The following is a 26,154-nucleotide window of genomic DNA, read 5'->3' as shown; positions in this document are numbered from 1 at the left end:
TGTGACAAATACATAATTTTTAGGTGGTTAAAGCTAACTACGTGCATCTTTTTCTAGTTTTTTTGACCCATGGGTACCTTTACAAATGGACCATCCCTTTATAAAATCGAAATATACATTTAAGAAAGGAGTTTAAGTAGTAATGAAGGACGTCTGAGAAAACCATGAAATAAAACCCATGGTAATAAGAGAATACCTTAGATGGCACAGAAGGATAGGAAATTTGAGCTAATAACAATAATGAAACCATCCAAGAAGAATAAAATGATAATTTATAAACTTTCATTTGTCACCAAAAGCCTTGAAGGGAAGTGAGTACAATGATTTTGTTTAAATCATGGGATGTACTTTAGAAATCACTTCCAAAACATAGTTTTTAAGACTACCTATGCCCTTATTAGGAAAAAGGGTGATTGACTAGATGTTGCTAATACTCAAGCTATGGTTGAATACTAATTGTCAATAACAAACCTATGACCACCCCTGTAATCTCTGAGATTCAGATAATTTTGAGGAGATCAATGAGAGATGGGTTGGCCATCATGCATTATTTAGCATGGAACTTGTGCATGAATTGTTTTCTACTTCATCCTATTCTTTGAACCTATCTCGCAGCCTTCACTCTCTTCTTATAGATATAGGCCATATCAATGAGAATGGGATATAGTAAGTCTATTATCAAGCATCCTCATGGTAGTGGAAAGAAATCAAATAGTTTTTTTGTCATCTTGTACTATGGATTGAGTATTGGCATCAACACAAGAGAAACCATAATCATAGCTAAGAATCCATATTATTCTTGCCACAATATGGAGATATTTTCTTTCTTTTTCCAACCAAGAAAAGATGGAAAAGGATGAGCTCAATGAGCATGGATATGGAATTGTAGCAAAGACTTACAGTAACTTCATTTGTTGTTTATCTTTCAATATATAATATAGATCTATGTTCACCCCCCTCCCATGGCCAAAAAAAAGTACTTATTGAAAAGCCTCTTGTTTGAAACTTTTTTGCACCCTTTTGGCCACCCAAAACATACTTCTTACCTACATTTTCCTACACTATCCCTAAATTTTGTGTACAAAAGTAAATTTAGCAAAAGGGTGTTAATTAGATATGTTTTATTATTATTTGTTGACTATTTGGTAACAAAAAGATCATTTTGATACTTATTGTGGATTGGCAGTGGTTACAATTTTATTGCAGTGTAGGGATCCCATAACATAATCATGGTTGGGATATGAGATATATATAACACATCTACAGCCACTTGTAGAAAAGCGACAACATAATCATAGTTGGATTTTGTTTTGAATTGAGAGGAAATTATTGTCATCAATTTCATAACAATGGTAACATGGCTTCAACTGCCTCCAACCCATATATTGGGAAATGAGCTTTGGAAATGAATGAGGTCATGATACATGAAGAAATATCATTAATTCAGGCTTTATTTTATAGCCAAGGATTTTCCTAAATATGCTAAAGGGACGCATCCAAACAACTAGAAATATGAAATGAGCCTAAATTTTAAATATTCTTAAAACCACCTATGTAAAAGTCAATTTGTCTTAGAATAGCCCGAGGAGAGGACAATAAATAAGAAGCATGCAATATCTCTCATGGAGATTAAGGGAAACTCTATATTCAGTAGTACTACTACCATGCAATACTTTTGTGGCATGTTGTAGATGTCTCATTTATTTACACTTGGATTTAATTAAGTAGTATCATTTTTATCTTATAGTACCTCATCTAAGGAGGCAAGGAACCATCCTAGGATAGGTACTACTATAACTTTGGTAGGATTAGCGATCTAGTTCCTAGATTTTATTAGAAAGGTGTGGTTAATAAGATTTTTTTACAAGTCATAACTATTTTCCAAATATTTATTCAAGTTTGAGATTGATATAAGTAATATTATTAGTAGATTGTTAGTAGGAATAAGTCATCAAATTTTTTGTGGATTTTTGATTAATTGTTCAACAATTGTATTATAGGTAGTTTTGATTTGTAATTTGATTATTATATTCTCATTGGATTTTGATTGTTGTAGTTAATAACCAATAGTGATTAGAAGGTATATGTTGCCAATTATTCTAGCCCAACCCAATTTTGAAACTCAATATACTTGTCTAACCTATCAACCCGATTCTTGAAATGTTATTATCATACATTACGAAAGTTGTACCCTCTATTCTCAGGCATACATTGTTCTGCCCAAGATTGGACCACAAGACTTACAAGACCAAACTTTCCCTCCTAACCATTAGACCACATTCATAGGACTTAGCATGCATATGATACTGGTACCTGTGCACCTTATCAGCACCAAATTAGTGAAGGTTTTTCTCTCACTCTAAAAGCTTTACATTTAGCCTTACTCGGTAAGGTTCATTGCTAGAGACCCTATACTTGTTACATCAAAGCTTTTATGGATAACCAATAAGGTAAGTCTAAAGAGGTGTTATTTTTTCCTAGAAAATAATGGAAATTTTATTACCATTTTGATAAAATTTTAGGGAAATTTTTAGAAATGGCATTAGAATTTTTCAATTTCAAAATTTTGGATGTCCTAAAATTTTTTGATGATACTGAATCTATTTCTAACAGAAAAATATAATTCAAACACTTTTACTTTCAAAAATTTTGAAAAAAAGAAAAAGAAAAGACTTAACAACACCTATTTTTTTCATCTGAAATGGAGCTAGAGCCTTGTCATGCAAAACCACTAGGGACCATTCTTAAAACCTGCACCTACTAAGTCATAACCTGGCTGGGGACAACAACAACAATTTGGAGTTAGTTTCATAGCTCTAACGAAATGGACAACACAAATCTAAGCATAAAACCTATTTATTTTAATTAAATATCAGTCCATAATTTACAAAGCATGGATATATTAATATTCAACACTTTAAAGTGTATATATAGAAGAACCATAGTCAAAAAATGTGTGCACAATGGAACTTGGGGTTAGAGAATAAGCTTAACAACATCTATGTTCTTCCTCCAGCGTTCATATCAACTCCTACCATCTCACTATAGCTTGAAGAAATATTCCAGGAGGCTAATAACACGTACAACAGCAAGGAAACTCAAGCTTTATGTAATAACTAGCCTTTATACACTTCAACATGACAAAATTTCAGTGAGCAACCGCTCCTTTTATCAATCTTACAAACTGTACCACAACCATTAGAAGCTACAACACCAGGCTTAATAAAGAATACACATCTAGCAGATAAATAGTAAGATACTTGGCCTTCACTAGCTCATGAACTTAACTCCTACACCCAAATCGATCTTCAACAAGTATTTATAGATTCAGCCAGCTACTAAAAGGAACCCAGACTTCATTTAATATTTAATGGGAAACTCAGTCTCTATTCTTCTATTATAAATCATCCCACCAAAATAAGAACGATCTTTGACCCCTTTCTTCAATAAACTCGGTCCTTAGTTACAACTACTCGACCAACAATGACTTTGGAGCAATACAACCTTTTCTTTGTAGTGCAAACTCGTCTTTCCAAAAGATAAAAACTTGGCCTCTCTTCCTTAACAAATTCTGGGCTCATTCTCCATAGCTTGAAGCTTCCAAATGCCAGGTTTGAAAGATTTCATGTCTTCCTTTGGCTTTGGGCAATAGGAATTGTGAAAAAAATGGTTTCCAACGTGTGAAAATGGCCATCCAGAGAAATAGGTTCTATTTCAAAATTGCCTAAGTCTATAACAATTGTCCCCCTCCCTAGTTTAATATTTTTCTTTCCAAGAATAACTCTACAAGGTTTATATACAAAAAGGATTCACCATTTAACATATAATGGGTGCTCATTCCTGTTACACTAAAAAATGTCACCATGACTATTTACAGTTAGTATAGCTCTATCAACAGTCATGCTACCCTCTTAGGCAAGTCTTATGCCTCTGCTCTCCATGTCAAACTCCAAAAAAGAGAGAAAGTCTTTCTAAATGTATTTATCTCTGGGGACGCAGGTTCTCCCAACCTTACCTGCGGGTACGCACCCAATGTTCACAAAAGCTGCGTCTTTGGACGCTCTGTATGTAAAGGGGCAGGTGCGTCCCCCTGTAAAGGTTAAAATGCGCAAGTTTCATCTTTAAAAAGTTACTTGTGGTCATTTCTAGAGCATTCTAGAAGGTTGTTCGACGTGTATTGAGCGCCTCCAGATGGTTCATGCACTCTTACCAAAGAGGAACTTATCCCATCAATAAGGGAGCTATCCCATCCAAAGAGGGGATTATCCCATTGATGGTGGACCTGATTAACTTCCTCTTGAGTACTATAAATACAGGCATTGGGCCAGAAGGAGAGGAGGTTGGAAGCTATACATTTCTAAGGGTAAATGTTGCAGGAATTAGGACTCCCATTTAGAAGCTTGTGAGGAGAGATTGTCATCTTTGCTTGTTCTATTTGGAAGTGGGTGAGCTTTGTCAAAGTAAAGGAGAACTCTTGATGGACCTTGGGAGGGACTTGCACAACACCAAGGCTCAGGTTGTATTTGTTCCTTTTGTTACCTATTAATGCAAATGAGTCCATTCTTCTCAATAACTTGTTATTTATGAGTTGTTTCATGTACTCCTTGGTCTATGTGTTAAATATGTTTTATTCTATGAGATTATCAAGTGCTATTTAATCGTTTGATTGTTAGTGTATGCAGTTTTCAAAGTGAAGGAGGAGCTCATCCGGATCAGCGGAGCTGGACTGCTACAACAGCGTTGGACTACAGGTAGGATCTAAACACTTGATTTCCCATTTAGTAAATGCATGTTTAGAGAAGGATTGCTCTTGTTTGTCTTGTTTGTCACTAGAGAGTCTTAGGCTCCTAGGGAGGTTGGTTGTGTCTGCACAATCGACTCTTTCCGCCTGACAAATTGGCGACTCCGCTGGGGACTCCATTGATGTGAAAGTCTTTTCCTTTGTATGAACTTTGCTCTGAGAAAATTGGTTTATTTTTCTGGTTTTTGGCTCTGTGACTTTGTCTTTGGGTGGGTTAGCTTAGGGTTAGATTCATTTTGGTTTTTCTTGAATTTTCCAGTAGGACGCACCCTCTGAGTATTGCACAGTGCGTCCCTGGACGCACTATCGCTGTGTGCACAGAGCGGGCCCGCACCTGTCTTAACGGGTCGCCTGCGTCCCCTGCTAAAATTTGAAAAAATTCCATTTTTTGCATTTTTTCTCTTAGTTTTTGCTTTTTCTTAGTTTTTACTGCCCAGATTCATTAGTCTCTTGTCAAAGATCTTCACCTGAACTTGTTTCGATAGCATTGAGTGTTTTAGTGGATTTCATAGAAGTTTAAGCCCTAGGGTTTGATTTTTGAGTAGGTCTTGTAGTGACTTTGACGGTAGAAGTTGTCAAGCCTTAGATCTCTCTGGTTTTGTCAGCATTCTTAGAAGTCAGACCTGTCATAAAGTCTACCTGTGAGAGCAACTTACCATTGAGTTGTCTCTTTGGGCAAATTTCGAAGTGCTTGTTGATTGAGTCTTGAATTCCATTTTACAAAAAGAACAAAAAGATTTGAGTTTTGTTTTGACTAGTCTTTTGATTCTGCATTAGCTGGTCCTTGATTTGATTTTGGTCAAGTAAAACACGCTAGAATCATCTTTGTGAGCTTTTGCCTTGTTAGGTTTGCTTAGAGTAATTTCCCTTTTGATTTGCTTGTGAGTCAAGTTTTCATAGATTTTATAGCTTTTGAGATTGATTTTCGTTAAAATAGATTTATATGCTTTATTAAAAAGAGAAAATACAAAAAAAAACATCTCCTTTGAAAAGTTTTGTTTCAAGTAGCTTTGAAAAGTTTTGAAAGAAAAAGAGTTTTTCGTGCACGTAAGGAGTGGTCATGTTTGTATGCTTGAAAAGATAAAGAGAATTGTTTCTTTGATTGTCTTTACTAAGAAAGTTGTTTTCTATAAAATTTGCATCTCTCAACTCTCTTAGTTAAGAATTTCATTGAAAAAGGAAAGTAGCGTAAATCATCTTAGGTGCATCTTTGTAGTGGTTTGAGTCGAGTCTACACACCATTGGTTTCACTTCCGCTACCTTTTGTCTTTAAAAAAAACCATAAAATTAACGCTTAAAGTAAAATCGACGTAGTAACTTTTATTTACTAGGGCTCTGAAACACCAATTTAGATCAGGCTAGTGTCTTGGAGTAGGTGAGTAATTAACTCTCCAAGACAACAAAACCAAACAAGTAGCTTATCTTGTGATAGAATAAATCCAATTGTCTCATTTGTACTCTGGGAAAGCTCCTCTTAAAGGAGAAGCACGAGCTCGTGTCCGAACCAGTGAGGGGATCAATCCCCCCTCGTTGGGAACGATGCCAGACACGCACGTATTACAAACGGTAAACCTCAGATTAACCATTGTCGAGGAGCCAGGGGTCACTTGTCGGTAAACCTTGGATTATTGTCAAGGAGCCGGCAAGGGGATTGAGCTTGATACTCTGCCCTTGCGTGCTGTCGGAGTTTATACTGTTCCCCCAGGTGCATTTGTTGCGGTTGGTAACCTTAGTGACCATTATCTTTAGGATTCTACCGAGGTGACGGTGGAGGGAAGATCCCACTGTACCTGGAGCAGACGTCGACTAGACTCACTTGGATTTTCTGGGGGGTTCACTTCACTCGAGACGGTTAAAGTGGAGGAACTTGGTTTAGTCTATTCATTAAGCAGGTTGTCGGGGTAACTGTTTCACCCGCCACTTCTGTACTGAATCCAGCGATGTTGGGCTTCATCACCAACTAGCGCTTTCGGTCTGGAAGGCTACTGTTTGTGCTTGGTTTGACGCCCTAGATTCTTTAGGCGTGTGATTCAAATTTGTTTGGTTCTTTAGAGACTTTAGGTGGTTTGATTTGAAATTTTATTTTGTTTTCGTGTGTAGTAGTTAAAAGTTTTTAGCTGTGGCGGAATTACCGAGACAGTCCCGTAGACTTCGGGGCCAGTCTCCTGAAGTTGTTTCTGTGGCCGAATTGTTGACCCGGGTAATCTAGAAGGTTTAAAGGTCCTTGTAACTCCTCCTAGTGGCAGTAGAGTAGGTTCACCTGAAGAAGGAGAATCTTCCTTGGTAGTCCATTCAGATTACCAAGGCTTAGAGACAGGTTATAATCCCGAAGCTGTTACAGTTTCTGAGCTTGTTGGTAGTTTTTCGTCTGCTAGTGATACAGGCGAAGAACCTGAAATATCTGAACCTGTTACTCCAACTTCTAGTGTTCCAGATTCACCGAGAATAGAAAGAATTATCACCGAAAATCTTCCTACTGGTTTGATTGCTATTGAAGAACTTGCTCCAGAGGAAGAAATAGGCATTTCTAACCTTGAAGATCAACTTACTATTGATCTAAGGGAGCGTGAATCTATCTTTTACAATCCTCCTAGAAGTACTACTTGGTACCTTTCGTTAACCAATTATTTAGACAACTTTGGGGTAGGTTTTTCTACACCTCGTACTCCTTTTCCACCTGGAGGTATTCATACTCCTGTAAATATGTCTGGTCAGTCGTCCGTGTTTACTCAAAGTCCTGAATCTTTCTTACACGGCGGTCCTTCTGTTCCCACCGGGTATCAATCACTTTCTGGTACCTTTGCGGGGGCATCTCCTCAACCCGTTGATCATGGGTTATTAACTGGAAACAGTGGTAATATACCATTAGGTGTAGGAGACATTTACATGATGTCAGGTTCAGTTCCCGTTTCCCAACCTCAAGGTGGCCAATTACCGCCTGGGGGCAGCCTCAGTTAACGCCTGGGGGGAAACCTCAAGGTACACAAATCGTGTCTGGGGGGCAACCTCAAGGTCAGTATGTGCCTATGGTACAATACATGCCTCAAGGTCAACCCCAGCCTCAATATGTACCCCAGGGTCAACCTCAGTATCAATATCAACCTCAAGGATGGCAACCTTAAGGATGGCAACCCCAGTATCCGTATTTACCTCAAGGTTATCAACCTCAAGGTCAATACTCGAGTCAAGGTTATCAACTGCCTCAAGGTCAATCATATGTTCCAAGTATGGTAACTGCACCTTACAATTATCAATCCTATCCTCAATCCGGTTATGGATCTCAGTATCCTCAACCTGTTACGGGTCAATACCCTGGAATGTTAGTGTGGGATCCATCACAGGGTCAACAGGTGTTGCAGCCAAGTATGCAGTTGGTACCTCAAGTTGGACAACCCGTAGTTTCTGGTCCACCCCAGCAACCGCAACCTGTCCAGTCAAATGTTCAAACTTCTGTAACTTCGGTAGTTACTCAGCCGCCAGTTGCACCTAGTACTCCATCTCAAACGGCTGCTGAAACTACCGCCACATCTACCATACTTACTTCTGGAGTATCGATGGCTCCAGTTTCTACTGTCTCTGTAACCACTCCTCAGACATCTTTACCGTTGTCTGGATCTACGATTCAAACCACGGTCCAGATGCCTGCAGGTCAGCCTGGTATAAGTACGGTTGTTACTACTCAACCTCAATTTGTTCACCAACCGTACCAGGGATAGTACCAACCTGGGCAAGCTGTCCAACAACCGGTTTACCAGTATCAACCGTATCCTGGGTACACTTATCAACAACCTCAACAACCCCAGTACGGTCCGGTTAATCCTGGTTTTCCAGGAGGATATAATATCCCAAATGCAACTCTTGTTCCTAGTTATCCTGGATATCCTCCTCCTGGGACTGGTCTTGTGACCCAGAGTTTTAGAGATCCTAACCGGCAGTTACCGTTTATCGCAACTTTGGATTTACCAGACTTGACGCGCCTAACGAACGATCCAATTCAATATCTTCAGTTCTGGCCGCCAATGCCAAATAAGTTGCCCAGTGATATACCCAAGTTCGAAGGTAAGTCTGGAGAGGATCCGTCCAATCACGTGATGACTTACCACCTCTGGTGTGCTTCAAATTCTATCTCGGATGATTCGATCCGCTTACGTCTTTTCCAGCGTACACTCATTGGTCTCGCGGCCAAGTGGTACATTGAGTTACCACGGGCCTCTTTTTACAATTTTAGCCAGTTAGCTACCTCGTTCTTAACTCACTTTCAGTTGCCGGTCAGATACGATAACGGCACGGAGTTATTAACTTCACTAAAACAATCAACGTCCACGTATATTTCTGATCACATTCATGAGTGGAGACGTCGAAGAAGGCTAGTGAAAGTTTTTATCCCGGACCAAATCTTAGCTGAATGGTTTGTGAAATCATTATTACCGAAGATTACTGAAGATGTAGCTAAGGCCGAAGTAGTTACTGAGGAGCAAGTCATTGCTCAGGCGCAATACCTTGACTTAGTTTACACTCAGTCGGGTACGTTACACGAGAAGATTCCAGATCTTCCAAAGTCGAATCAAATCGCTGCTGCTCCTTCGGGATCTCATGCCGCTGATGGTATGATTGGTATCGTGAATACAAAGAGCAAGAAGAAGTCTTCCAAGGCTTCAACTACTCCTATTATCACTTTGCCTGATTCCCCGACAGGAGAGTCTTCTCCCGAACTTATCGCCGATATTCATGCTGTAGAGTCATCTACGGCCAAATCAAAAAACGGTGGAAAGAAGAAAGGAAAGAAGAAGGCTAAAGCAGACGAGGCTCCGAAGGAGAAAACGGACAAGTCGGAAACCAATGACGAAAAGCGCAAACCTCGATATCCTTTTCTTATTTGTGAAGAGGATTATTTTACAAGAGATTGCCCTCATCGGGCCGAGGTTGTGAAAATAGTCAAAGGTTCTCCCACTCCTGCTGTGTTAAAAAATCCATTTCCGGAGCAGGAGAATAAGATGATAGGTTCTTCCTCGAATGCCAGTGAAGAACCCATTTTGATGATGTCTCATGTGAGGATTGTGACTCGATCGCAAGATTATGGTAGTAAGGCTCCTGTTGATGGTAAGGAAGCAGAATCTTCTCATTCTATTCCATCAACCTCAGCTCCTGGTTCCGATACACTACAGATCGAGAAACCTAACCCGAACTTAGTAATCAAACCGCCCGCCAAGGGTGTACTTCGAAGGTCGGCTTTCAATCCACATGCGAGAGCGGCCCAGAATTACAACATTGTTGAGGACTTAGCTGTTTCACCCTCAGCAATGTCGGCATTAGAAGTGCTGCAATCATGCCCAGCACAACGAAAATTACTTTTGTCGGCTATCGGAGCTGTTGATGTTCAGGACCCGAACCTGATAATCTTCGATCTAGAAAATAGTACACCACGTCTTCCCCATCAAATGGCTTTCCAAATCCCAGTGATAGTAAAAAACAGGCCTATTCATCGGACTGTGATTGATGAGGGAGCCTCTACGTGTATTATGTCAATTCAATGTTGGAGATCTCTTGGTTCTCCTTCGTTGAACCAATCCCCCACCATCCTTAAGGCCTTTGATGGCCGTGGGTTCCGTCCGTTTGGTATTCTACAGGAATTGCCTATAGGGGTAGAAGGTAAAACCGTTAGTCTAGATGTGGAAGTGGTTGATGCCCCTCTAGACTACAACCTTCTTTTGGGTCGAAGTTGGTCATATGCTATGACGGCGGTCGTTTCATCGGTCTTCAGAGTAATTAAGTTTCCATATAACGGTAAGATCGTGACTATTGATCAGCTGACATACTTTTCATCCAACCCAGCCTCTTCAGAGACGACAATCCCTTATAGGGACGTTGGCTTAGGTTTAGTTAAAGATTCCGGTTTACTGGGAACTTTTCCTCTCCCTCCACTCAGCGTAGATCCTTCATTTGCATCAATTCATATGATTACATCAGAAAACATTATTTATGATGATCCTTGGATTGTCCCATCTGACTCTGAGATAGACTCATTCGGTGATGCTATGCCTTTGAGTCCATATGAGATTGCTTATGAAGCCGTCATGTCTTTTACCGACTCGCGTTCAACCCAAATCGACCAAATGAATGTGGTCAGTGACAAATCACTTTTCACCTCAACCTTAGAACGGATAGCGTTTCCCGAAGTCGTGTCATCTGACGAACAACTTCGCGAAATCCTAAGTGTAGACGATCTACCATGGGAAGATCTCCATCACAGATCTTTGTTTTTACCTAAAGATGATGCATTTGAAAATGATTTTTCATCTATGTTTACCGCTGAATATGTTAAAGACGCTCAGGATCCAACGAAACATTCTGATTCAGAGTTGAATTTAGGGAATATTTCTCGCACTATTCCCATTGATATTTCAGTGAAGCCCGGAATTGAGGAGAACATTCATATAGGTGCCGCATGTACAGAAGATGAAATCCAAACTTATAAGGCCCTATTCCAAGAATTCCGCGATGTGTTTGCCTGGTCTTACGAGGAAATGCCGGGAATCGATCCTGCCATTGTTGTTCATGAAATAAAGACCTACCCGGATGCTAAACTCGTCCGGCAACGGTTGCGTCAGATTCACCCTCGAAAAGCGGCTGCGATTAAAGCAGAAGTCGAAAAGCTGTTGAAAGCAGGTTTCATTTATCCGATCCCGTTAACGGATTGGGTATCGAATATTGTTCCGGTCAACAAGAAACAAGGAACAATAAGAATCTGTATCGACTATAGGGATATAAGTCGAGCTTGTCCAAAAGACAACTATCCTACGCCCTATATCGATCAAATTATTGATGATTGTGCCGGAAGTGAAATGTTTTCCTTTATGGATGGTTTTTCGGGATATAATCAAATCAATATTCTACTTGCCGACCAACCAAAAACGGCATTCATTTGTCCATGGGGGACATTTGCTTATTGCAAATTACCTTTTGGGCTTAAGAATGCCGGGGCCACTTTTCAACGGGCGATGTCTTACGCATTTCATGACATCAAGCACATTGTGCAACCGTATCTCGATGATTTGCCTGCTCATTCTTTACATCGAGCTGATCACCTTGTCCACTTACGAGCAATCTTTACGAGGTGTAGGCATTATCGAATTCGGTTGAATCCCCACAAGTGTGTTTTCTGTATAGAAACAGGTCGATTGCTGGGATTTGTTGTTTCAAAAGCCGACATTCGCATCGATCCCTCGAAGGTCGAAGCTATCATCAAATTGCCTCCTCCTTCGAGTTTGCGCCAACTCCAAAGTTTGCAAGGGAAAGCGAACTTTTTACGCCGATTCATCCCAAACTACGCCGAGGTCACTAAAGGTTTTACACGGTTGTTGAAACAGAACGCTCAATTCTTTTGGGATGAGATTGCCCAACAATCTTTTGATGCACTTAAACACGTGTTGACCCATGCACCGTTGTTGCATCCTCCCAACTACAACCAGGACTACTTCTTATACCTCGCAGCTTCGCATTCCACCATTGGAATGGTGTTAGTTCAAGAAGATGAATTCGGAGCGGAACATGTGATATATTATCTTAGTAGGACCCTAAATCCCACTGAGCTAAAATATTCGCATGTGGAGAAATTGGCCCTGGCAGCCGTTCAAGCTGTCCAGCGTTTTCGTCACTACATTCTTCTCCGTCAAACTACAGTTATTTCGGATTGCAACCCTATGATCTATATTTTGACAAAACAACTGCTAGGGGGCAAGTACTCTAAATGGATCGTTATCCTGCAAGAGTTGGACTTGGAGTTCGAGAAGTCCAAGTCTAAGAAATCCTTAATTTTTGCGGAATTAATGTGTGATTTCCCGTGTGCTGACAAAGAAACTGTGGCAGAGGAGTCCATTGCGGACGAATCTTTGTTTCTTATCAGTATTGTAGATCCGTGGTACGGAGATATAATCATCTATCTCCAAACCCAAACCTTTCGGCCTGAAGCTTCCAAGGCGGAACGTCGAAAAATTCGGTTTCAATCCCAGCAATACAAAATTATTGGAGATACACTTTATCGCCGGGGGGCAGACTTAGTTTTTTGATGTTGTTTAACTCACGAAGAGGCTGAGAGGGTTTTGAATGATTGTCACTCTGGAGCATGTGGCGGTCATATGTCTGGGTATGCCACAGCTCAGAAGGTGTTGTGCACTGGCTATTTCTGGCCGTCTATGTTTAAAGATTGTATCATTGCAGTCCGGAAGTGCCACAACTGTCAAGTGTTTGATCGCAAGATGCGCGCACCACCTGCTCCTCTCCACCCTATAATTTCCATTGGTCCATTCGCCAAATGGGGTATCGATTTTATTACTTGTAACCCTCACTCAGCCGAGGGGCATGCGTATATCATCCTCGCGGTTGATTATTTTACTAAATGGGCCGAGGCGATGCCTACATTCGATGCAAGCGGCAAAACAGCTGCAGTTTTCGTATTCAATCATATTATAACTAGGTTTGGTGTCCCACAAGCAATCATTACTGACCATGGGAGCCATTTTCGAAACATCATGATGACTGAGCTTACAAGCCAGCTTGGTTTGCGCCACGATAGCTCTACTCCTTATTATCCGCAAGCCAACGGTTTGGTTGAGTCTATCAACAAAGTTCTGGTTATCATGATCCGATGAACCATTGGTATTCATCGGTCGAATTGGAACAACATGTTATTTTCAGCGCTATGGGCATACCGAACCTCAGTGAAAACTTCAACAGGGTTCACTCCTTTCCAGCTAGTTTATGGCTTGGAAGCTGTGTTACCCATTGAATGCGAAATCCCATCACTTCAAATGGCTATCGAATTACTTCCAGCTACTTCCGAAGAGGAGAAACGTTTATTGTACTTAGCTAAATTAGATGAGACTCAACGTGACGCTGCATTGGCACTCGAGACTCACGCGAAGCGAATGAAAGCTCAGTATGATAGAAATGTGACCCCTCGAAGTTTTTCGGAGGGAGACCTAGTGCTATTATATGATCAAGCTAACGATAAGCTAGGTGCTGGAAAATTCGTTCCTATGTGGCATGGACCCTACATTGTAAAGCGAAAGCTAGCAAAAGGGGCTTATGAGCTGGTAGATTTTGATGGGGACTCTTTGGGTAAACCCAGAAATGGACTTTACCTAAAGAGGTATTATGCTTAAATGGTGGGTATGGAGAATTTTTAGTTAGGTTAGGTTTTCTTTCTAGCTAGTATGTTTGTTAGTTAGTCAGTGTGCTTAGCTTAGAGAGTGTGTTTTTCGTCGTTATTCTGGCTTATCTTGGTTTTACTCTTGATATTGCAGATGTCGACGCCTCTCCAAACATACATTGGATTTGCTGATGGTTCTTGTCGTAGTACACGGAATATCTCTTCCGCAGCTTGGGTTATCTATTCGCCCTCTGACGAGTTAGTTTCTATGCATGGGGTAAGCCTCGGTCAAACAACGAACAACATTGCAGAATACAGTGCAGTGGTTGAATTATTATCCGAATCTATTTCATTTGGAATTCGACGTTTGATAGTGAGGTTAGATTCTGAACTTGTTGTATTACAGTTTAATAGAGTATATGCCATTAGAAATCTTGTGTTATTAAGGTTGTTTTTGAGAGTGCGTCTCTTGGAACGTGAATTTGATTACATTGAATATCAGCATATTCCAAGGTCTTTAAATACATTAGCAGATGCAATTGCTTCTCGAATGTTGGACAGACATTTACGATAATCATGCAAGTAAATTTAAAAACATTTCATCACATATGTTAAACAAGATAAGCCGGTAATAGTGATATATATATAGATAGGAGTGTGTCAAAAAATATACATCGTCTTCGATCATAGGTTGAAAAACACCTTATGATCGGCAAAAATGATAAAGTACAAAAAGTCAAAAATGTCACATGTGTCTACAAAGTGACTAGCCAATCACTGGTGGTGCTCCCTATACGACACCACTGCACGGGCTACCTTACACAAAAATCTCCTAAACGGTCCAGGGACTGCGACTACATAGCGCTGAAGTCTGATAGGAATATCATCTATGGTAGTCTCAGGCATATCCGCCGTCAGACGCTCTAGATCCTGCTCCAACTCAGCTAGTGACTCTGCAGCCGCGTCCTGTGGGGTCGGTACCGGTGCAACTGGATGTCTCCTCTCAAAAGGCCGGAGGTTGGCTGGGCGCTATGGACCAACATCTGCATTTTGAAAATTTTTACTATCAGTTTTGAGACGATATATATAAAAAACAACAAAAATACATAATTTGAAAACTTGTGAAAAATAAAGTACTTCTGTCGTCCCATTGTTCTTCCTATGGAAGAACCATGTCCGGATCACCTCGAAAATCTACTCCGGCATATGGAAAGTCCTGGATCGAAAAAACCTGGTCCTCTAACCAGTGAAAATAACTATCAGAGAATCGAACAATCGCTGTGCCCTCGTCAGGATGCCGGGCCATCACTGTAACCCATCGTATCAGCTTTGGCTCCCGAGGACCCAAGATATCAACAGTGAGTTGCTGAGGGATCAGCATCGGAACTCTCTCTAAGGCAAAGCTCACAACTAGAGGCCCATATCCAAAGGTCTTCAGTCGTCCGTTCTTTGCCCTAGTCAGTTGGCTCTTCATATTAGCCGACACAGCATCACACCAGTTGAAAATGGTGCCTTGGTAACAGTCAATCGCCATCCGCATTTGGGACCCGGAGGCAATATGTAAAGCGGCTGCGCCGCAAATTCTGGTAACCGTGAAAGCTATAACTTTTAGTTCACGCAGAGAGATGTGTTTGATTTCTATGCCTTTCGCATGGTGTGCATTGGGTGTGCACCAATCTGCCCGGAGACTAGCAAGGGATTGGCCACCCGGCCTAGTCCCGGCTAGATTGAGTTGCTCACCTCTATTTGGCAAGCCAGTGAGAAAGTATACGTCAGAGGGCTCTATCTCGAGCTGGTGCCCTCCTATGTAAAAGCACTGCTCATGAACGTTCCATCTCTCAACCAGCCATTCCAAGAACCTCACCTGAGCCCTCATGCCATGTATGGCCCAGTATTTATATAGCCCGCATGCCTTTAGGGCATCAATGGAAGGTTGATGTTCAATTGCGGCTAAATCAACGTCCTCGTGCTCTCTTTCTCTCCAATCCAACATGGTGAGTGCCCTACACACCAAGAAATAGAGATTAGAATTGATTTGGGAAATTTTAAATGGTTGGTTGTGGAGTTTGGGGTTTCAAATTCCGCCTTTCGCGGGGGACGCGCCCCGCGTTCAGAACACAGAGCGTCGGGACGCAGCTGGCCTGAAGGTGGGCTGCGTCCCCCGACCTTTTTCCTGTACAGGAAAAAGTCGGGGGACGCAGGTCACCCGAAGGGCACCTGCGTCCCCGCAGAGCGCACTTTGAAACCCAAAACCCCCCAAAAATCAAAACTAAAACCTAAAACACAATTTTAATCGGATGAAATTGAAGAGGAGGATGTTGTAAAATACCTGGAAGAGACGGCGTTCGATTCTGACGGTCGGATTTTCCGCAGCGACCACGGGAAGTTTCTTGCCAAAAGCCCTTTTTTCAACCTCAACAGTAAAACGGTAAAAATAACATGGTAAAAAGTCTTTTTATAGGTTTTTTGGATGAATTTGTTCATTTTTCACCATGGAAGGATGTTTTTCGATGTATTTTTGCCTATCTTAAACAGGTATGAGTAATGTGTCGTTTTTGTGCAGGACAAAGGGATTTAGAGGGAAAATTGTCATTTTTCACGAACCAAAATATCAGAGTCATCTTTTAAGCCCTTTTCTGACTCCTAAAAAATGAAAAGATTTCCAAGCGTTTCTTTTACACTCGTTAAAACGGAATTAAAAGACGGTCCCCTTATAGCTCTTTTCTGACCGTAAAATCAGGAAAAGATTGCCGGGTTTTTGTCGTTTCAAACTCGATACGGAAATAAAACGACGTGTCCTTGATCGCTTTTTACTTTTCAGGTCAGTGGCACTAATTATGAAAGTACTCCTTGGTCGCAAGATCAAGCGGTTCCCCCAGGTATTATTTTATACTTTTTCGGGCTTGAGGGACACAAATTTACGAAAAAGTTCAACTTGGAGTCTTCTTAAGTTTTTCAGACTCTCTAAAATTGAAAAACGCCGAGTTTCTCCTATACTGGGCTCGTTAAACATTTCACAGTAAAGGACCTGTTCAATTACAAACAGGAACGAACCACTCCTTCCTAGGGTTCGAATCAAAACTAGGTTGGACTCATCCGAAGGATGAGCTTATAATCAAGCATATGTTATCCTCCTCAAGCTTGTTAAAAATAAAGAGGTACTTGCCAGAAATGGTGGGGGAAAAGAGAGAAGAATGAGCCTATTTGTTACCTTTTGTCTCAGAAGAAACTTTATTACCACTCTTGAACACGACACTTTTCATTCACCTGGGTTGTGAAATCCTTTACCTCACAGTTGATCAAACCACTTTGAAAGTCTTCAGCCAGGTTCCGGGGATTAACTTTGAGTCGTTTATCACCAAGCCATCTGTTGTGTCGTTATGTGTTCAAGAGGTCTGCAAACAAAACTTTCATCTGCACAATACTTGTCATCCATTTGACCATCCCTGAGTCAGTCCTTACAGCAACATTTCTTCAACTTGAACAATGATTTCGTGTTGCGGGCTTGCCTGCAACGAGTCGCTTTCTATCGACATCAGCACATTATCTAGAGAGATGACTTAGAAATCGTCAGTACCTTGAAGTCTGCATGCATCAATGGCAGGTTTCTCGCCTTTGACGTCAGTTTACATCATTGACTTTCGATCGAAGGATTCCGTGAAATGTTCGACATCAACGCATTCATTCACATCTCATGGATTGTACTGGGTACTTTGGGAACCATTGACATTACTGGTGGTCTCTCTCACACTTGTTAACAGTTTACATCATCGACTGGTAATCAAGTGGTTTCTACCATGTTCGACATCAACTCATTTATTCGCATGGCTAGAATCGTACCAATTCGGGAAGTAGAAATGAAGACCCTGGATCTAGTTTCCACCATCCAGGCTGCGAGGAGTTTTGTATTCATTATCTAAGTAGACTAATCATAAACAGATGGCTGCGCCCATAATGTGTCTACAAAAGTCTATGATTATGATGTACTGCAAGATCATTCCTGTATCAGAGTAGTTAGTCTGTTAGTTAAAGTTTTAATCTGAGTATGGGAATGCCTACCTCAGTGATGATATAAACTTATACATGTATTTTGTGTTGAAAATTGCAGGTTCTGACCAGGCTCTCCACGAGATAATCCTTGAAATGATAAAGCGCTTCACCCTTCCTAGATAATACAAAACCCTAATCTATTACAGGCTTCGCACTTTAGGGGGCAATCTGTTACACTAAAAAATGTCACCATGACTATTTACAGTTAGTATGGCTCTATCAACAGTCATGCTACCCTCTTAGGCAAGTCTTATGCCTCTACTCTCCATGTCAAACTCCAAAAAGAGAGAAAGTCTTTCTAAATGTATTTATCTCTGGGGACGCAGGTTCTCTCAACCTTACCTGCGGGTACGCACCCAATGTTCACAAAAGCTGCGTCTTTGGACGCTCTGTATGTAAAGGGGCAGGTGCGTCCCCCTGTAAAGGTTAAAATACGCAAGTTTCATCTTTAAAAAGTTACTTGTGGTCATTTCTAGAGCATTCTAGAAGGTTGTTCGACGTGTATTGAGCGCCTCCAGATGGTTCATGCACTCTTACCAAAGAGGAACTTATCCCATCAATAAGGGAGCTATCCCATCCAAAGAGGGGATTATCCCATTGATGGTGGACCTGATTAACTTCCTCTTGAGTACTATAAATACAGGCATTGGGCCAGAAGGAGAGGAGGTTGGAAGCTATACATTTCTAAGGGTAAATGCTGCAGAAATTAGGACTCCCATTTAGAAGCTTGTGAGGAGAGATTGCCATCTTTGCTTGTTCTATTTGGAAGTGGGTGAGCTTTGTCAAAGTAAAGGAGAACTCTTGATGGACCCTGGGAGGGACTTGCACAACACCAAGGCTCAGGTTGTATTTGTTCCTTTTGTTACCTATTAATGCAAATGAGTCCATTCTTCTCAATAACTTGTTATTTATGAGTTGTTTCATGTACTCCTTGGTCTATGTGTCAAATATGTTTTATTCTATGAGATTATCAAGTGCTATTTAATCGTTTGATTGTTAGTGTATGCAGTTTTCAAAGTGAAGGAGGAGCTCATCCGGATCAGCGGAGCTGGACTGCTACAATAGCGTTGGACTACAGGTAGGATCTAAACACTTGATTTCCCATTTAGTAAATGCATGTTTAGAGAAGGATTTCTCTTGTTTGTCTTGTTTGTCACTAGAGAGTCTTAGGCTCCTAGGGAGGTTGGTTGTGTCCGCACAATCGACTCTTTCCGCCTGACAATTCCATCCAGCCACAAATGGGGGTCTCTGAATCCATAACCCTTAAAAAGTCTCTCCTCAATCTCCCTACGATCAATCAAGCCCATTCCTCTAGAACCTTGACAAATTGGTTGCTACTGAAGATTGACATGATTAAGTTTGTGCAAAAGGAAAAAGGGCAGTGATGAGCACTCTAATGAATGCAAAATTTTACAAGGGATAACCACCCTAATTATCTGAGTTTGTCCTTGCTGTGATAGGATAAACCTCGTAGCTCAATTTGCATTTATGGATTAGGTAAAGCTGGACATCATTACTGTTTATGTTTGTTGGGGCGCTGATAAAACTTGCAATAATGTAGCAGGGCCCTAATTCTAGATAACAATGAAGACTTTAGTGATATATCAATTTGCATTTATGGATTTAGATAAAGTCAGACATCAATACCCCTAACCTCTTTGATAACTTTACTATCTAATAGGTCTACCTTATATCCATGTAGTACTCCTTCTAGTTGATACTCAGACTCTACAAAAGGGGACAAGACTCTCCTTAAGGGCTTAGCTTGTTGTACTGGAATGTGCTTTGGGTGAGAACTTCCCTCACAAGGATTAAAATGCAAGCACTAGACTAAACTAGACCTTTCTTGGACAACTAAGTGTACCCTGGTCTCCAAATACAGCCAGCCAATAACTGGTAAGCTTGAAAGAACTAAAATACTCGATACTAGTATTTCACTGGTTTTGTTATCTAAACCAAATCTTGTAGAACCAAATCAATGCATGTATTAAGTAGCAGCCTTGAAGGTTAGTGTCCAAATATAGTGGCAACAAATCATTGATACCCAACCCTTCAATTGCATACATAATTATATCTTGATTTTTTTGGAAAAAGAAATTACCATCTATCACAGGATTTCAATGAATTCATTAGCATCGGGTATACCAGGTTGAAGTTGATGAACTGGTCGAACCCTATCAAGAAATGGCTTGGCTCTTCACCAGACTAATTGGATAGGAAATGATGGCACAAGTTGTCTAAATTACAAACAAAGTTTAATGCAAAACATAAAATTCAACTCAATATGGAAAGGTATAATGGTGAGAGTCTGCACCAATTCTATAAATATGTGTTACGTTTTCTATTCATTGGTTGGCACCATGTTTTTCACGCCATTGAATAGATCAACTTCTTTGTAAGTACAGTGGATACTTGAACAGTCTCAAGCAAGAATTTCTGAAGAAGAAAAAGAAAGGAAAACTCCCGATGGAGGCAAGGTAGAAGCTACTTGAGTGGTGGAATGTACATTACAAGTGACCATATCCTTTGGAAATAGACAAGGTCACTTTCGCTCAACGTACTAGTCTAGATGCCAAATCCTTAATGTGATCCTTTGGTGGCTCTCCTTTGTCAGGATCAAATTTGGGCAGTAGGCCTCTCAGGATGTTTAGGCAAATCATGTTGAGGTCTTTTGATGGAAATTGCATCATGTTCCAACCATGGGTTAGTGGGTGGATTAGATCCATTGATTCAATGACTGGATCCACTCGATCAACTACTTTTGTGATGCAGGAAAGTGTTCCCCCTGTGGACAGAGGCAACCCCTCTAGCCCTAGAGTGGGTCTAGTCACAACAAGGATAGATCAACAATAGATTTCCTTAACATTCATAGTTGGAGGCCTACCTCAACCGGTGGTCGATAGAGTTCCATTTCACTGCTCCAACTTCCGCTTCCTTCTCCTCAATGAGTGATCAACCTGAAACAATGCAAAGGAAATACAACAAAGCATGTAACCGGAAAACAACAATGATCTATTTACTCACAAAGTCAAGATGTCATGAGCTATCAAGTAAATTACATACAAGACATAGGAAAACATCATTGATTGTATTAATACCGAAATAAGAGCAAGCTTACAACCAAAGTCTCGATGTCACAAGCCTTCTCAGAGGGTCCAACCAGTGTATTTCTCAAGCATTCACTCTTTGAAGATGGATCTCCCAACATACAAAGTTTCTCTCTCACTCATAAGTTTTAGCACAAAGTTAAGGGCACTTCACAACCTTCCACAAGCTATCAACAATCCCACACTTGTCACACCCACACCAGCTATCTATCAAACTCAAAAGCACTAACAGCACTGCTCAATCCAAGAATTTACCAACTAGCTGATCATAGCAATGGTGAGTGTTTAAATAGGAGAAGGAGTCTCCATGAAAGGTGGAAGAGAGAGCTTATCCCCAAGGAATTTAGCACAAATGACGGAACTTCCATACTAGAGAAGGAAGGGTGACACAAACTATGCCAACAACCAGGTCTGGAGACATCTAGAAGGCTGACTGTTGGAACGAATTCACCCAATCTGGATCATCGCGAGTTTATAACTAAGATTTAGCACTGACATCGCTAGTAGGCAATGTAGCCAGTCAGACCGTCACTAAAGATAGCAAGTAGCCTCATGCCGGAGCATGAAATCAGATTGTCACGGGAAACAAATGTACTTCTATGCTAAAAGCACAGCTGGACTATTTACAACTGTTGTTCATTGGGCATATTAAGTCCATTATCGCGATGAGGCAGAAAACTTAGGAAAAGTGGGTCACTTGGCAACATAAGAGAGCATTTGTTCAGTATGAGCATGTTTCACTGGGACACATGACACAGTAGAAGGATTGGGGTGAAGGCAGTGACAAATTATTTTGTAACAGATGCCCCATAAAGTATGAACACCGAGAGAGTGGGAGGGGTGAAATACTTTACGAAACTAACTGAGCTGGAACACCATTGGGAAGAACCTGCAGGCGTAAGTACAACTGATATCCATGATAGTGAAATACATGTAGTCTAGGCATGGGCGCAACCATCCAAAAGACATACGAACCAGGTCTGTGGTATGGACACAGCCACCCAGCTAATAAGACGATGATAATGCTAAAGGTATGGTCGCAACCATCCATCAATGAGTCATGCAATCACGAACCAATCCACGCAGCCCGAACATGTGTAATCTGAGTTCGGGGTCTTGAACCCAACCAATCATAGTAAAAATTCTAGCATGTGAATAGATGTGTTGAAGTCAAGCATGATAGAAAGTCGCTTGATTACCGGTCAATGAGTAAAACCGTTAACGAGCACGAGAGAAACCACCAATAATGCCAATGGTTCTCAAGGTACTGTCAAGTACAATCCACGAAGAGTGAAAGATGAGCTGAAGTTGAACACCCATGGAATCACCCAATCGACGACAAATGATGAAAGTCAATCGTCAGGGGTGAAGAAATTTCCATTGAGGCATGCAAGCTCCAAGGTACCAAAGGGGATCTCTAGGTCAATCTCCTGGATAATGAGCTGATGTCAACAAGAGACGATCCGTTGTAGGAGGGCCATAGTTCTTCCCCCATCAGTGACACGAGATAAGGAACAAGTGGTAGATGGCGAAACAGAGGATCAAAAGAGGAGGCAAGGATGTAAACTGCAAAAGGATTATTCTCTTGAACATGTTGACGAAATGACTCCGGAGGGTGGTAGCATTCAGGTACCAAAGGATCAGAGGCTTGATGGAGACAATGTGAATCAGATGGAATGAGGCTAAATGGAAACCCAAAACCCCAGAAGGCCAAATGATCATGTATGGATATCCCAACTCGACAAGAAGCAAAAGTGTCAATGTTCAAGAGTGACTAGCTTTCGCAGGTAACCAATGACAATTTCCAAATTTTCCCCCACCATTGCTGGCGAGTACCCCAATTATTTTTGAAAACAAGATTCAAGGGGATAGCATATGCTTGTACTAAAAGTTTGACCTTTAGTCGAATCCAGCCTAGTAATAGTTTAATGAGCCCTAGGGAGGAGAAGCTCGAGTCTCGTCATGGTGACGAGTCCAATGCCATCAGGGTTTAACGAGTCTGACATAGGTAAAACTTGGAGCCTTTTTCATATTTAGAGAGTTTGAAAAAGAGACGGAAAAGAAAACTCCAGGGGGTTCCTTTTTCGTAGATTTTTGTTTCTCGAGCCCGAAAAGGTATAAAACGATACTCGAAAGAACCACTTGACCATTACGATCAAGGAATACTTTTCGTGATTAGTGACCTTGACTCGAAAAAGTAGAAAATTGATCGAAACCATGTCATTCATAACCAATAATGAACCCGAAACGACAAAAGCCCGACAATCTTTTCGTGTTTACACAGTCGGAAAAGAACTTAAAGCAAACCGCCTCTTATTTCATTTAACGAGTCAAAAGGGACAACTCGGCTATCTTTTTGTCTTTTAAGTCAAAAAAGAGCGTTAAAGAGTACTTTATGGATCAAGTGTACACGAAGCATGACGTAACCCCACTACCTATAGTTCTGCAGAAAACACGTCAAACATAATGCATTCGACATAAAATGATTAATATATGTGGAAACATAGTTAAAAACCATACAATAAAAATGGAAAAAAACCCACATTCTAAAGTAAAATTTTTAATATTCCAAAAATTACTATAAAAGGGGGGGTGTGGAGGGTAATCCATTTGTTTCTACCATTTTCACTATTTGTTTTACCTTGGAGGATTTGGAGCACCAACCTGAGAAAAGTTCTCAAGCTGATTCCAGCCTCATCCATCCACGGTTCACTCGGAAACCTTCACCAAGTAAATACATTCCTTTTTGCGCTGCATTTTAGTAGTTTTTTCATGCAATTTAGCTTTGGGTAGGTGAATTTAGACAGATTTTTGAATCAGAGTCTGCCTCTCGGTCATCGCGAGAAAGCCGCTTGGGTCTGCGATGATCGAGCGTGATTTACACATAACACCTTTGGATCGTCGCGAGAAACTGACATATTCTCACAATGATCATGAAATGAACTCTGAACTTAGTGCCATTGCGACTGTTCTGAAAACAGTCATGATGGTGACGTAAAATCAAATTTTTATGTAAATTATGAAGTTAAATTTACAGAAGGAGTTCTAATTCTTTTTTTCTTGTCATGCAAGGCATCATGGCATTTGTTTGGTAGGAACGAACTCACAATGTTAACAATGAGGAAGCCTTTGCTGATGCTGGGTTCCAAAATGATTTACGTGTATGCGGGTTTCTAAAATTCTTCCTTACTCTGCACCTTCGGGCCCAACCTGATTTTTTAGAGCTGTTGATTCATGCCTGGAACCCAACAGATGGAAAATTCATTATCCAAGAAAGAGACATTGAGTTTGACGCTACAGATATATATTTCCTGACCGGATTGTCCCGTCACAACGAGAGGCCAATTCTAGAGGGCCAACGAACCGAGAGTGAATCAGTAGACATGTTGATGGCACAAGTGTGCCCACGGGCACTCAAATCAAAAAGCGGGAAGGTGTCAATTCCAATGGTGGAAGACTTGGTTCTTCATATACTTTTATTTATGGTGACGACGGCAGTGGGCTCCCAAGCCCAACACGAGGCAACACAGACCCAACTCCAATTGGCTCTTGAATGCCTCAATCCAACCATGTTCAACTGGGTGGAAACAATGACGGCCAACATGAAGAGATAGCTCACCAACTGTCGTCATGGGGAGATGAAAAAATTTGGCTACGGGTCTATCTTGATTTCGCTCATGCTGGAGCGGGTGCCGATACTGCAGTTATAGGATATGGACTTGGACGGCCCTAGACCACGGGAGACCAGGATCACACGATGGGCACATGTTATGCCACGAGGGGGTGGCGGACGACTAGTGTCATGCGGGACACTATTCCATGAGTGGCTGGATCGCCAGACGATCTTTGTAGAGGACTGGCCATATGTTGGTATGGACTTTTTTGGAGACCTCGACATGCAGCTGCCCGTTGGCGAGAAGTGGGATGATGGCGGTAAAACACTTGATCACACTACTTTTGTATTTTATCTTTTATGATGTTTTTTAGATTTTTTCATGCATATGTCCTAATGATGTACTCTATGGTATTTGCAGAAGTGGGACCAGTGAGGCTTGTGGGACTAGCTCCAGAAGCACGGAGGGATCCACAGGGCATCAGAGAGCTGGTTTTGGCTCCCCCAGCTAGCAATTTAGTGGAGACAGTGGCCCAAAATCTTGAGGGCTTGACAGAGGGGATCCCTGATTACATGGGGATCGAGGAGGTTCCCATAGAGTTCCAGATACATACAGTAGGGGTGATACCCAGGGTGCACCACCTGTTGAGGTGAGTCGCACGAGCTGTGGTGTGCTATAGGGAGCATAACCCACCACAGTAGATGCCTAGGTTTTATTTCTTGCTGATTTTTTGAGAGACATGTGTCTCGGATGTATGGAGAACATAGACTATATTTGGACATATACACTTATTTTTTGAGCGCCTTGGTGCACCACACAAGATATATATATATATATATATATATATATATATATATATATATATATATATACATATACATATACATATTCCTATGGTTCATTATTGTGTTTTATATGCTGCTATATGCTGTTTTGATTACATGTTACACAAATGTCTGTCTAATACATGATTTTCTAATGCATCAATTAACGCGTTTAATGTTCTTGGAATGTGTTGATATGTAATAAAATCAAAATTCCTTTCTAACAATTTAACACGTAAATACAACCTTAAAATCCGATGATCTCTGACGGAATAACTCCCATTAAGCTGGTGGAAAACAAGCTGAGAATCCAGATTCACAACCAACGAAGGAATGACGAGGTTAATAGCCTCAGTCAGTAATTCAATAACAACACTATATTCAACGACATTATTTGTGGTACAACCCAGACAAACACCTTGGAGGTCTAATAACTCACCGTGAGGAACGTAGATCACCCATGCCGCAGAAGAAAGGTTGTGGGTACTATGGCAGGCACCATCATCGAAACCAACGTAAGGTGTACTAGACATCTGCACAACAAGCAAAAGACACAATAAGCGGTAATTATGCCTACACACCAAGCCAAACATGAAAACATACATACAAC

This window comes from Pinus tabuliformis, chromosome 9, assembly GCF_031772625.1.
Source record: "Pinus tabuliformis cultivar Carrire ecotype Pingquan chromosome 9, CPIR1, whole genome shotgun sequence".
In the NCBI taxonomy this organism is placed as follows: Eukaryota; Viridiplantae; Streptophyta; class Pinopsida; order Pinales; family Pinaceae; genus Pinus; species Pinus tabuliformis.
Note: the sequence above shows the minus strand (reverse complement) of the source record.